This window comes from Lissotriton helveticus, chromosome 1_1, assembly GCF_964261635.1.
Source record: "Lissotriton helveticus chromosome 1_1, aLisHel1.1, whole genome shotgun sequence".
NCBI classification, from domain to species: Eukaryota; Metazoa; Chordata; class Amphibia; order Caudata; family Salamandridae; genus Lissotriton; species Lissotriton helveticus.
The window spans coordinates 834,781,764-834,794,764 of record NC_136057.1 but is presented as its reverse complement, the minus strand read 5'-3'; positions in this window follow the sequence as shown (position 1 = coordinate 834,794,764).

Genomic DNA, 13,001 nt, shown 5'->3' with positions numbered 1-13,001 from the left:
AAGTGCATCCTGCTCAACACCCGCTTCACAGGCACTCCGTCAAACTCTGGAACCTCCTCGACACAACAGCGCCGGACGTCGCCTTCCTCACAGAAACCTGGATGAACGCCTCCTCAGCCCCCGATATCGCCATAGCCACCCCAGATGGCTACAAGATCACCCAGAGGGACCGCGTCAACCAAACCGGAGGAGGCATCGCCATCGTCCACAGAAACACCATCCACATCACGGCCAACTCCGACGACATCCCTCACCGCCGCCGAGCACCTTCACTTCCAGATACACACCAACCCCAAGACCACCCTCAGAGGTACTCTCATCTACAGACCCCCGGGACCACGCACACAATTCAGCGAAGCCATCGCAGACTTCATCAGCCCGCACGCCCTCACCTCCTCAGACTATATCCTCCTAGGGGTCCTCAACTTCCACCTGGAAAACAACAATGAAAACAACACCACCACCCTGCTGGACAACCTCGCCAACCTCGGACTCAAGCAACTGGTGAACACCCCCACCCACTACGCCGGCCACACGCTTGACCCAGTCTTCTCCTCCAGCAACCACATCTCCTTCAGCCACTCCACCAGACTACACTGGACAGATCACAGCTGCATCCACTTCAACTTCAGGAGAACCACGACCCACCACTACCCGCAACAGGTTCCCTAAGATGCTGGAGCAAGATCACTGCCAACCAGTTTACCACCTCCCTGAGCCAGAACCCTCCCACCAACACTTCGGACTCCAACGAAGCAGCCCGCAACCTCACACAGTGGCTCAGCAACTGCGCCAATGCCCTTGCACCGCTGAAGAATCATCCCAGCAGACCCGGCAGCAAAAAAGCCTCGTGGTTCACCAACGATCTCAAAAACTCCAAGAAATCCTGCCGTACCCTCAAGAAAGCCTGGCGCCACGACCAGTCAACAGAAAACATGACAGCCCTCAAGAACGCCATCCTCAAACACCACCAGCTGATCCGCACCACCAAAAGGACAGCATTACGAGAACGACTGAACGACAACACCCACAACAGCAAGGAACTCTTCAGCATCGTTAAAGAGCTCTCCAGCCCCAGCGCCAGCAACAACGACATCACGCCCTCGCAAGACCTCTGCAACTCACTCGCCTCGTTCTTCCACCACAAGATCGCCGACATACACAACAGCTTTGGCGCCCAGACCAAGCACCCAACCACCGAACCAACACCCCCACCACCACCCTCTGCACCTGGACCTCCGTCAGCACTGAAGACACCACCCGCGTGATGAACACCATCCGCTCCCCAGCCGACCCCTGTCCACACCACATCATTAACAAAGCCGACTCCATCAGCGCACCCCAACTCCGGAACATCATTAACAACTCCTTTGCATCTGCCACCTTCCCAGAGAGCTGGAAACATGCGGAGCTCAGCGCCCTCCTGAAGAAACCCACAGCGAACCCCACGGACCTCAAGAACTACCGCCCTAACTCACTCCTTCCTTTTCCTGCCAAAGTTATCGAGAAGACTGTCAACAAACAGCTGTCCACCTGCCTCGAGACAAACGGCTCCCTCGACCCATCGCAGTCCGGTTTCCGAGCAAACCACAGCACCGAGACCGCCCTCATCGCAGCTACTGATGACATCAGGTCCTTGCTCGACAACGGGGAAACTGCTGCCCTCATCCTAATCGAAATATCGGCCGCATTCGACACAGTCTGCCACTGCACCCTAACAACCCGCCTCCACCACGCCGGGATCCAAGGGAAAGCTCTGGAATGGATCACCTCCTTCCTCTCTGACAGAACTCAGAGAGTCCGCCTCCCCCCCACCAAGATCATCTGCGGCGTTCCTTAAGGCTCCTCGCTCAGCCCCACCATCTTCAACGTCTACATGAGCCCCCTCACAGCCATCGCACGCCAACACAACCTTAACATCATCTCCTACGCTGACGACACCCAGCTGATCCTCTCCCTCACCAACGACCCTGCCACCGCCAGAGCCAGCCCCCAGGAAGGAATAAAAGACATCGCAGAATGGATGAAGCCGTCTGAAACTGAACTCAGACAAGACCGAAGTCCTCATCCTCGGACCATCCCCCTCCGCCTGGAACGACTCCTGGTGGCCACCCACACTGGGCACCGTCCCCAAGCCCATGGACCACGCACGCAACCTGGGCTTCATCCTGGACTCCTCCCTTACGGTGACCTAACAAGTCAACGCCGTCTCGTCATCTTGTTTCAACACCCTGCGCATGCTCCGAAAGATCTTCCGGTGGATCCCCACCGAAACCAGAAAGACGGTCACCCAGGCCCTCATCACCAGCCGACTGGACTACGGGAACGCCCTCTATGCTGGAACCACAGCCAAACTACAGAAAAGACTCCAGCGCACACAGAACGCTTCTGCATGACTCATCCTGGACATCCCCCGTCACAGCCACATCTCTGCCCATCTGAGAGACCTGCACTGGCTCCCCGTCAGCAAGAGGATCACGTTCAGGCTCCTCACCCACGCACACAAGGCTCTCCGCGACATGGGCCCCAAATACCTCAACAACCGCCTAACATTCTACACACCCACCCGCCAGCTCCGATCCGCCAGCCTCGCCCTCGCCACCGTCCCACGGATTCGCAGAACCACCACCGGAGGAAGATCTTTCTCCTACCTGGTGGCCAAGACATGGAACTCCCTCACCACCCACCTACGGCTGACCCAGGACCATCTCTCCTTCAGAAGCAACTCAAGACCTGGCTCTTCGAGCAGTAGCAGCACCCCTCCTCTCCTCCCAGCGCCTTGAGACCCTAGCGGGTGAGTAGTGCGCTCTATAAATGTGTTTGATTTGATTTGATTTGATACGGTCAGCATACCATCAGGTAGTCCTGGACGAATAATCCTGTCATTTACCAGCCTTTGTAACACCTAATAGTACATTTCAATTTTGTTGTACGCCATTTGGACTGGCCTCTGCAGCGTCTGTTTTTCAGGAATCAATTACCAGAATGTTTCAAAATGTTCCTAACATGGTATTTTTTCAGGATGATATTCTGCTTCATACTGATACTGAAGACGATCACAATCAAGTGTTGGAGCTAGTTTTGCAAACTATTCAAAGTAATGGTGTAACTTTAAGAGAAGAAAAATGTATTTTTTCTGTAAATTAAATTGAATATTTAGGCCACATCCTTACCGTGGATGGAGTCAAACCCAAACCTAGCATTGTTGAAGGTATAGTTAATGCACCACATCCTGCTGATCAAGACCAGTTACGGTATTTTCTTGGGTTATGTGAATTTAATGCAAAATTCATTAAGAATTTTTCTAGTCTCACTGAGTGCTTCACGAATCTTTTAAAAAAAGGATTGGATTTTGTTTGGACGGGCACTTGTCAAGAACATCTTGGTCTTATTAAAGAGTGCATTTTGTCTGCCCCAGCTCTTCAAGCATAGGTTGAGGGACGTGACACTTTTATTACAGTAGACCCAAGTGCTTAAGGTATGGGTGCTGTGCTGTCTTAAATGGTCGGCAACAAGGAAATTACTGTGGGTTTTGCGTCAAGGAGAATGAGAGCTGCAGAGTTGAGATATTCTGACATTGAGGAAGAAATGCTGGCTTGTGTGTGGGGTGTTGTAAAATGTAAATCCTATGTCTGGGGAAGGAAGTTGTGGTTAAGAACTGATCAAAAGCCCTTGGTTAATATTTTGTCAGGTCTCAAAATTAAAAAATCCACAAATAGACTAGCTAAGTTGTCTACTAAATTGCTAGAATTCAATTTCTCAGTGCTATACATTTCTGATGGGAAAAATGTGGAAGCTGATTTTTTATCTAGACTTCCTGTTGAAAATACTTAAATGAATCCGGAAACCTCTGAAGATATTGAGGAAGTATTATTGCCAATGTGGATGATACTGTTATTTGTCACAACATGGAAATTTGGCAAGATGCTATAACCAATGATGTTATTTTGAAACAAGTTATGGGTTTTGTGGTCAAAGGTTGGCTCAAGGAGAAATCTTTACCTGTTGAGCTACAACCTTATTGTAAGATTGCTGATGAGTTGTCTATTGAAAATAACTTACTAATAAGGGATGGCAAACGTTTTCCTTTTGATAATTTCAAGGTTAGAATAATGGAAACTGCTCATTCTGGTCATTTAGGAATAAATGCCACCAAATTCAGGATCGGGATTGACTTTTGTTGTCCCAGCATGGATCAATATATTGAATCTATGGTCAGGAATTGTGTACAACGTTCTTACAGTGAAAAACATTTAACCACTTTCACTCCTGTACCCAAACCTGTTCTTTGCCCAGCCAGGGTTTGGCAAAGAGTTGCTGTGGACATTCTTGGTCCCTTTCATATTCTGCCCAATTGTATGAGATATTTTATTGTTTTAATTGACCATTTATCTAGGTGGGTAGAAGTGAGAGGTGTCTCTGAGCATAACACAAAATATGTTATTCGTTTTTTACAAGATGTGTTCTGTACAGAGGGTGTCCCGGAAGAATTATTAACTGATAGTGGTGTGCAATTTACCTCCGCTTCCATGCAAGATTTTCTTACTAAATTGGGTGTGAAACATCTACGTACTCCTTTTAACACCCTCAATCAAATGGAAAAGTTGAAAGATTCAATAGGGTACTAGTTGAATGTGTGCAAAGTACACTTAACAGCAGAGGAGACTATGAAACAGCTGTGAGGAATATGATTTGGGCATATAGAACCACTCCTCATTCATTTTCTGGAGAGATTCCCTTTGAATTAATGAGGGGTAGAAAAGCTTCTTCTTCCCTTTGCCCATTTCGGAAAATAAAGGCTCTTGGGAGTGATTGTCATGTACCGTTTGAAGTTTCAAAAGCTAAAATTACCAGTGACAATATTAATCGCATGACATATGAAAAGAATTGTCTTTTAAAGAAAAGGAAAGAAATAAAATTTACAGTAGGTGAATATGTTAAGTTCAAAATCCTCTATTACTACAAAAAGATAGATCCAGATTTAGAGATTCTAACTGCATTGTTGACATTAAAGGTCATGCTGTTCAACTTGACAATGGGCAATGGTGGAATGTTTCACGCCTAGTCAAGGTTACACAATGCAATGATAATTCAAGATTGTAAATTACCAATACTTGTGATGAAAATTTACGGAGGAGTTGTAGAACAAGAAGAGTTCCCAGGAAATTTTGTGATTAGATATATATATATCTTTGTTTTAAAGGAAAAGGGGGGAGATATGTGGTGTTCTGCACTTTGTATTTCTGTGGTACCTTCTGTTGTATGTTCTATGGTATAGAATATTAGGTTTGTATTGGCTCTTATACCAGGTGTAATGTTTGATTTGGAATGTGATGGAACAGTGGATTAGAACACCTGAATCAGTTAGTGCTGATCCTCTGGGCCAGTTAGATGTGCACTCCTGCTTCCAATAAACTACAAAGAAAACTATGTTTGCTGTGGCCTACATCTTTTCATGGTGTCTACCATAACGTACCGTCATTATAGTCATCTACCAGTTCTGCATAGCTCTACGAGCAACCCAACATTATACAAACAGCCTCCGGTTTTTTAGTCGACTTTGATGATTTCTCTTCGGATTTATCAGACTCAGATCCACCTTTACCAAGGGGATCTCATTAATTCTACACTTGACTCAAAGAGACATACTTTATCCCTCCATGTATATGCATTTGGATTACAATTTTGTACCTTCTCTGCTTTGTTTGAATTTGTTTTGTGGCTGTCTTTGTCTTGCTTCTAAATGGATATTATCTCCCAGAACACTCTGCTGTTGAACTGGTTAATGAGGTTTTGAAAAACCATTCTTAATCACACAAATTGGGAAGACACCATTTGCCGCTACAAATGACATCCGCTACCTCCTCGACCAAGGCAAGACTACTTTCCTCATCCTCCTGGATCCCTCAGCATCCTTCCACACCATCTTCCAAAACACCCTCTGTGCAAAATTCCATGACACAGGCATCTGTGACAAAGCCCTAGAATGTATCCGCTTCTTCCTCACCAGCCAAACACAAAGTCTCAGACTTCAGCTGTCCAACTTAGAATCCACAGAGATCATCTGCAGAGAGCCTCTGGGGTCCTCCCTCAGCCCCAACCTCATAAAAATGTACATGGCACCGCTTGCGGCCATCGTCAGACTCAACATTGTCTCCGTTGGCTGGCGACGACACCCAACTGATTCTCTCCCTCAGAAGAACTCACAGCCACCAAGAGAAACCTCCACAATAGGATGACGGCAGTCGCCACCTGGATTCGCTTCCCCAAGCTTAACTTAGACACGACTGATGTGCTCATCTGGGGCTCCTCCCCGTCCGCCTGGGATGACTCTTGGTAGCTTCCAGCTGTTGCAATCCCCCCAGACCCACAAACCTTGCTAGAAACCTCAGAATCATTCTGGACTCCTCACTCACAATGAAATGCCAAATCAACGCCATGTCATCTGCTTGCTTCCACATGCTCTGCCTCCTTCATATGATGTTCAAGTACATCTCCACTGAATCAAGGAAAATGGTCACTCTGGAGCTGGTCAGCAGAAGACTTGACTACAGCAATGCACTCAACGCCGTCACCACTCTGAGACTCAAAAACGAACTGCAGATTGTCATGCATACATCTGGCAGACTCATCCTGAGCATTTCCATGCTGCAAGCACATCACGGGTCACCTGAGAGACCTTCACTGGCTACCTGTCAATGAAAGAATCATCTTCAAACTTTTCACGCACACCTACAAAGCCCTCCAAACAGTGGCGTAGCAGGGGCGGGCGGGGGTCCAAAGTTTTTGGGGTGGCGGATCCACCCGCTCTTACATGCGGCGAATGCAGGAATCATTGCCAGTACCCTCGCTTTTCAGTACAGCTGTCACAGGTCGACAAAGGCAAGTAATGCCACGGGCAGCAAAGTGCCTAGCTATGCCACTGCCTCCACAATGCTGGACCTGAATACCTCAACGACTTCCTCTCCTTCTACACTACCACCAGACTTCGCCACTCCACTCTGCCCAACCTCTGGCCACCATCTCACAGATCTACAAGACCACGGCTGGAGAAAGATCCTTCTCCTATCACGCTGCAAAGATCTGGAACTCCCTGCCTCTGCACCTGAGGCAATCAGCATCCCTTCTGCAATGCAGAAAGGACCATGCTTTAACTGCACCACAGACCCATCACCCCACTCAGCACCTTGAGACCCTCACAGGTGAGTAGTCGTGCTTTATGAGATCACTGATTGATTGATTCTCCTGGTGAACCTTTCAGCTGTTCCATTCCCAATGGATTTGTTTGGGATAAAAGAATCCCAAAGGTACTGAAAATGTACAGATACCTTATATATTCTGTATTCCTCTACATTATGTTATTACTACTGGAGATATCTGTGATGACTGGGAAATTCACAGAGTTCATGAAATGCTTGCTGATTTAGAGCTTTATACTGTCTTCAATAGTGAAGAAATGTATGATGGTACATATAATGATGTTGAAAAGTCTTATTTTTACCATTACAGTCACCATTATTTCCATAAAGCAAGTACTCCTCATGCAGCATTCAATTACAAACAATGGAAACACTACCCTACACCATCACAGGGTAGCTCGAAAACATTTGCACAGAAATGTGCATATTTTATGTTCACGATTCAGCAGACCCAGAGCTGTATTATTACAAATTGACACCTTCTCCAGAGAAGAAAATTATGCTAGTTGATATGAATGAATGTGGTTGTTTTATTTCCCAGTTGTCGAAACAAGAGTATGACTTGTGGAAAACAATATTGTTTTAAAATATATATGGGGACAAAATATTGGCAGGTACAGGGGAACTAGGAATTATTTAGAGCCTGTCTTCTACCACATCATTTGGTTTTCCTGAATAAAACTGTGCAGCTGATGTTCTATCGCGGCCAGGCCAAAATAAAGGATTTAAATACACCAAATATTCCCACATTTACACATGTTGAGACTTGGCAACAGTTCACAAATTACACAGAGGAAGTGATTGACAACTTGCTTATATATTGGACATACAATTCTTCACGTTCAAATCCAGAGGAATGGTTAGTATGGCCGTTAGATACTAATGGGTGTCAGGCATGTTTTCAAGACAGCACGAAGGGTTTTATGATTAATAGGCCAAACCCACATTACATGCAAACACAACACGCAGGGGTAGTAACAACATACATAGCTGGAAAGTTGTGCCTAGAGTGGCCAAAACATTCAACGCTCTCTGAAGTGAAACAACATGTATCCCTTATTTCTGAGGACATGGGTCTCCAGGATTTTTTACAAGGTCTTTGAAAACCATGTCTAAAGTGCTTTCTGCATGTAATATGCAATGAAGTGTGGAAAGTTTCACAACAGGAAGCTGCTGAGAGACTACGTGGGATTGACAGAGTGAGTTTGGAAAAGGCTTTACCAATAGTAGACAATGGTATGACTACAATATCCACTAGGAAATATTCTCTGGGTAACATTGTGTCATCTGCTATCGACATCATATAAAGTGACATGTCCTCTTTGCAACAAATGTAATCACAACTTAGGTCCATTATGCTACTAAATTGAACTCTACAGATGCGACGAACTACTCATGTCCAATGGAAACACCTAAATGTCAGTTGCTTGTTTTTAACATGCAATCTAATAAAAGAATAGGCCACTATGGCTAGGAAAGATACAACATATACTATGCTACACATAGAAATTACCATTCACTGGTGCAGAAATTCCACCAGCAGATTTTTTAATGCACATGTTTATTTCTCTGCTAATTTATACTGCTCAGAACACCAAGTGGGCAGATACAAAGTGCTAGGAGAGGAGTTTGTAGACAAGTCATGGCTCTTACCTTTCACATACAGATGTAGGAATGGTGACACTGAGATTTTTCTTAGTGGTACAGACTGGAAGAATATCTTAGGCAATTCTCAAGTTTGCAAGGAGCTTATACTCCATGGCACATGTATTGCGTCCATGGCAAACTTGTTGTGTTATCTGAAGGGTTCTCCAGCTGCTGTGATTCATCCAACATTCAGATTGCTTTCCAATGTTAGCTATTTGATGTTGAACAATCAGGGTTGGTATGGGTTGAAACCTCTAAGTGCCTATCTGGTGACGTTTCTGTATTCGTAACCTGTTGTGCACAAGTACTATTTCCACCAGCTGGTAAAGTTAGTTATGCAACAGTTTGCCCTTCGATTAAGGTTTCTAATGTGAGCTTTGATGCTTTGACAGACTGAAAGCCCCTTTGTTTCAGAAGGACGTGACCTTAACATCTGCAAGGGAGATGTTTGCTCTTCAAGTTGCAAGGTCTTCCTCTGAAATACAGTTGTTACTCCGCACCAGTTTCCTTCACCATTTTAGGGAACTAGAGCACCGCATTTTTAACATGTCTAATACTGCCGGGGTAGCACATTTTTTAAGACCATTGGCTCCTGGTTGGTTAGCACCTTCCATATGGTTTTTGGAGCTATACCATCTTTTATACACTCCATGCTTGGAAGTATTTTTGGAAGCTTAGCACTGGTCCTGTTCCTACTTGTAGGGACTTTAATTTTATTTTATCTCCTATGCAATGGATGTTCCGTCACATGGCCAAATGGGGATGAGACTGCCACAAGAGAGAGTGAAACAGGTCCATATGAATGAATTTCCATTTGAATGACATCTCAAATTAATAATACTTTTTTTTCAGTGCTTGTTGTTCAGTCTATATCATTGGCACTGTTTGCCGAATTATCCTGACATTTTTTAAAACAAGTTTCATAGTGAGTCTTGTTGTGTATGAAAGGTTTTCAGGGTGAACTGTCAACCGGGGGTTGAGAAAAAGGGGCTAAAAAAAATAAAATTCCCCATGTTAATTCCCATTGAAGCTTTTAACACGGCTATAGCCCAAACAGCTGGACGGAATTACAACAAGTTTGTCAGGAAGGGAAATTTTGGTTTGCAGATCACGCTTTCGGTTATGAGTCGTAGAGAAATTTAAGAGATTGCAATAGAGCCTAAGCCTAAGATCTGATTGGCTGATAACACTTCATCCAGGAAGTGTTGGCAGCCAACTTAGAACTTGGCTTGATCAGTCCCACAAATAGTTTTTAAATAGAAGAAGGGGACAGAGTAGGAATATCCTGACTCCGTAGATGTGGTGGTGGGGACGCACTGTGATCCTGACAGGCCAAAAAAATCACTTAAAAAAATATTTTGAGGCACAAACATGACAGAGACAATGTATGTGGGTGGAGGTGGCATCGTATAAAATTGTTTCCTTTGTCCTTCTTCATTTCTTTTGTAAGGAACCCCTGACGAAGGGACAAGAGTGTCCCGAAATGCATTGGGTGCTCAAGAAATGTGGTCACTTGTAAAATGAATGTATAATAGTGATTGATATATGTATATTCACCATCAATGAATAATGGAAAATATACAGTTTAAAAATATGTTGATGGTTAAAACATATTAAATGAGATAATGAAAATGATTTACAAATTGTTTTTGATTGTTTAAAAATATCATTTAAGTAGCTGCATGCTGTAGTCCTAGCTGACAGTTGATGTGGTTAGGCCACTTTCACCAACATGACATAGCCACAAATCCATGGCAAAAGTAAAAAAAAAAAAATCTGTGCTTGTTTTGAATACAGCCCCTGGGTGGGCCAGGTCCTGGGGGCATTTAAAAAAAAAAAAGGGGGCACACGGGCCCCCTCCTAAGGCTCATTTAGCCTCAGAGACCACCACCTCCCCAGGGCTTTATTGATAAAAAAGGAGGGGAGCATAGCATACAGGCCACCCTCCATGGGTTCTATATGCCCTGGGGACCACCATTTTCCTGAGGCTAAAGAAAGATTAATGGGGGAATGCAGACATCCCCAGCCCCGGGGACCACCACCTCCCTGGGGCTCAATAACACCCACAAGTAAGTCACCCACAGTGGGATTGCTCAGACCTCATCATAGGCTCTCCTCCTTTCTCAATCACACTTCAAATGCGCCTCATGGTGCACTATTGGTTGTTCAATGAGGTCACCTTTGCTGTTGAGGGACGTCGGGGGCCAAGACCCCTATTGTTGCCACATGTATGTCCCTCACAGCAGAATTGCTCTGACTTCATCGGAGGCCATACCCCCTTTCTCAACCACTCTGCAAACACAGTTCTTGGCACCCTGCTGGTCGGGGGTGAAGTTTCCTTGGCTGCAGAGGGTCATTGGAGGCCAAGAACTCTGATTTTGCCACCAGTTAGTTCCACAAAGTGAGATTACTGAACCTTCCTCAAAGGCTTCGCTATCTTTCTCACCCACTCTCCAAACGCACCTCCTGGTGCACTACTGGTTGAGTGATAACGTCTCTTGGCTGCTTGGGGTAGTTGGGGGGCAAGAACGCCTATTGTTGCAATAAATAAGTCCTCCACAGCAGGATTGATCAGACATCATAGGAGGCCCGCCCCCTTTCTCAACCACTCTGCAAACGCGCCTCCTGGTGCACTATTGGTTGGGGGATGAAGTCTTGGGGGAGCGCACTGGTAAGCTCTGCTCCACCGGCGTTTGGCAGGGTTTTTTCCAAACTCTGAGTTCCATGCAGAACGGGAAAGGCAGAACTCTTTTATTAAAAGAGAGTTTACCACCCATATGAAAGACTCACACCCCCACTCACAGACCCACTTAGACACTCATATACCTACTTACTGCCTCACTCATACTCTCACACCCACTTACAAACCTACCCAGACACTCATATACCCACTGAGACACTCATGTACTCACTTACACACTCAGTGTTACAGTTAGGAAATAAAATTCAGGACACCTTACAAATTCACTTAAAAAAAACTAAGGTTACAGGGACATCACAATTAGGAAATAGAATTAAAAAATATATAAATTCACTTAAAAAACAAAGGTTACAGGTATGTTATAGCTAGTCTCAACTTTTACTCAAACAAAACCAGTGAAATTAAGCAGTCATAGTTACCTGAGCTAACTATAACTTATACCCCAAAAATGCACTGTTTATGACCTCACATATTACATCACTCATGACATGATCAGTGGCATCACTCATGACATCTATATATAAATATATTCTACACTGTTGTTGTAAGAACATTCAAAAACCGAATGAGTAACCACCCCCTCATGAGCATAAGATTAAGACTTGCTTAGAGTTGAAACGCGTTATGCTACTGCTGTATCAAATTAAAGAACTTCAAACTGAGCACTGACTAGTGGGCCTGTTTCATTTCACTGGAAGGTGATGGATGCGTTTGGATATTAAGGGAGTGACATTCCTCCCAGGCACAGGCCCGACAGGATGGGCATCTCATCTCGACGCATAACATTTGGAATTTATAATGTAAGATGCCCTCCGGCTGCATTCAACTGACGGACGGAGTGTTTCAAGGAAGGGCTGCGCAGCCCTCCTGGCATGATGGAAAGCTTTCTAAAACAGCCAGGGTTTGCTTAGGCAACTTTGCCTTGCACGCAGTGTTCAGCAATTGCAGATGGCAACATCACCAAGGAACTGTGAGTAATTGCAGCCATTTGAGAGGAAAAGTGACCTTGGGAAATGACGTGGTTTGTTTGCTTTTTGCCACACATCGAATTGAATCCAGTAAAGGCATAAAAAAGCATTGAATTATTGAGTGCACCAAAGGTCATATAAATGAACAATTAATGACGTTGAACAGACATGTTTTACATTTTGCACAAAAAGGCATTATGGGCAATGTGGTCCTGTGAACATGATGAACTAATTACAGTGACTCATAAACGAGGATACAAGTACAAACAAACATGAACTGACTAAACAGAGCATCAAATTATTTGAGATGAGCACTGTTTTCATCTTAAGTGTGAGAAAAACAATTTTAAACAGGACGTATGCTTGCAATATAGTAGGTTCTTCTACACTGTTGTTGTAAGAACATTCAAAAACCGAATGAGTAACCACCCACTCATGAGCATAAGATTAAGACTTGCTTAGAGTTGAAACGCGTTATGCTACTGC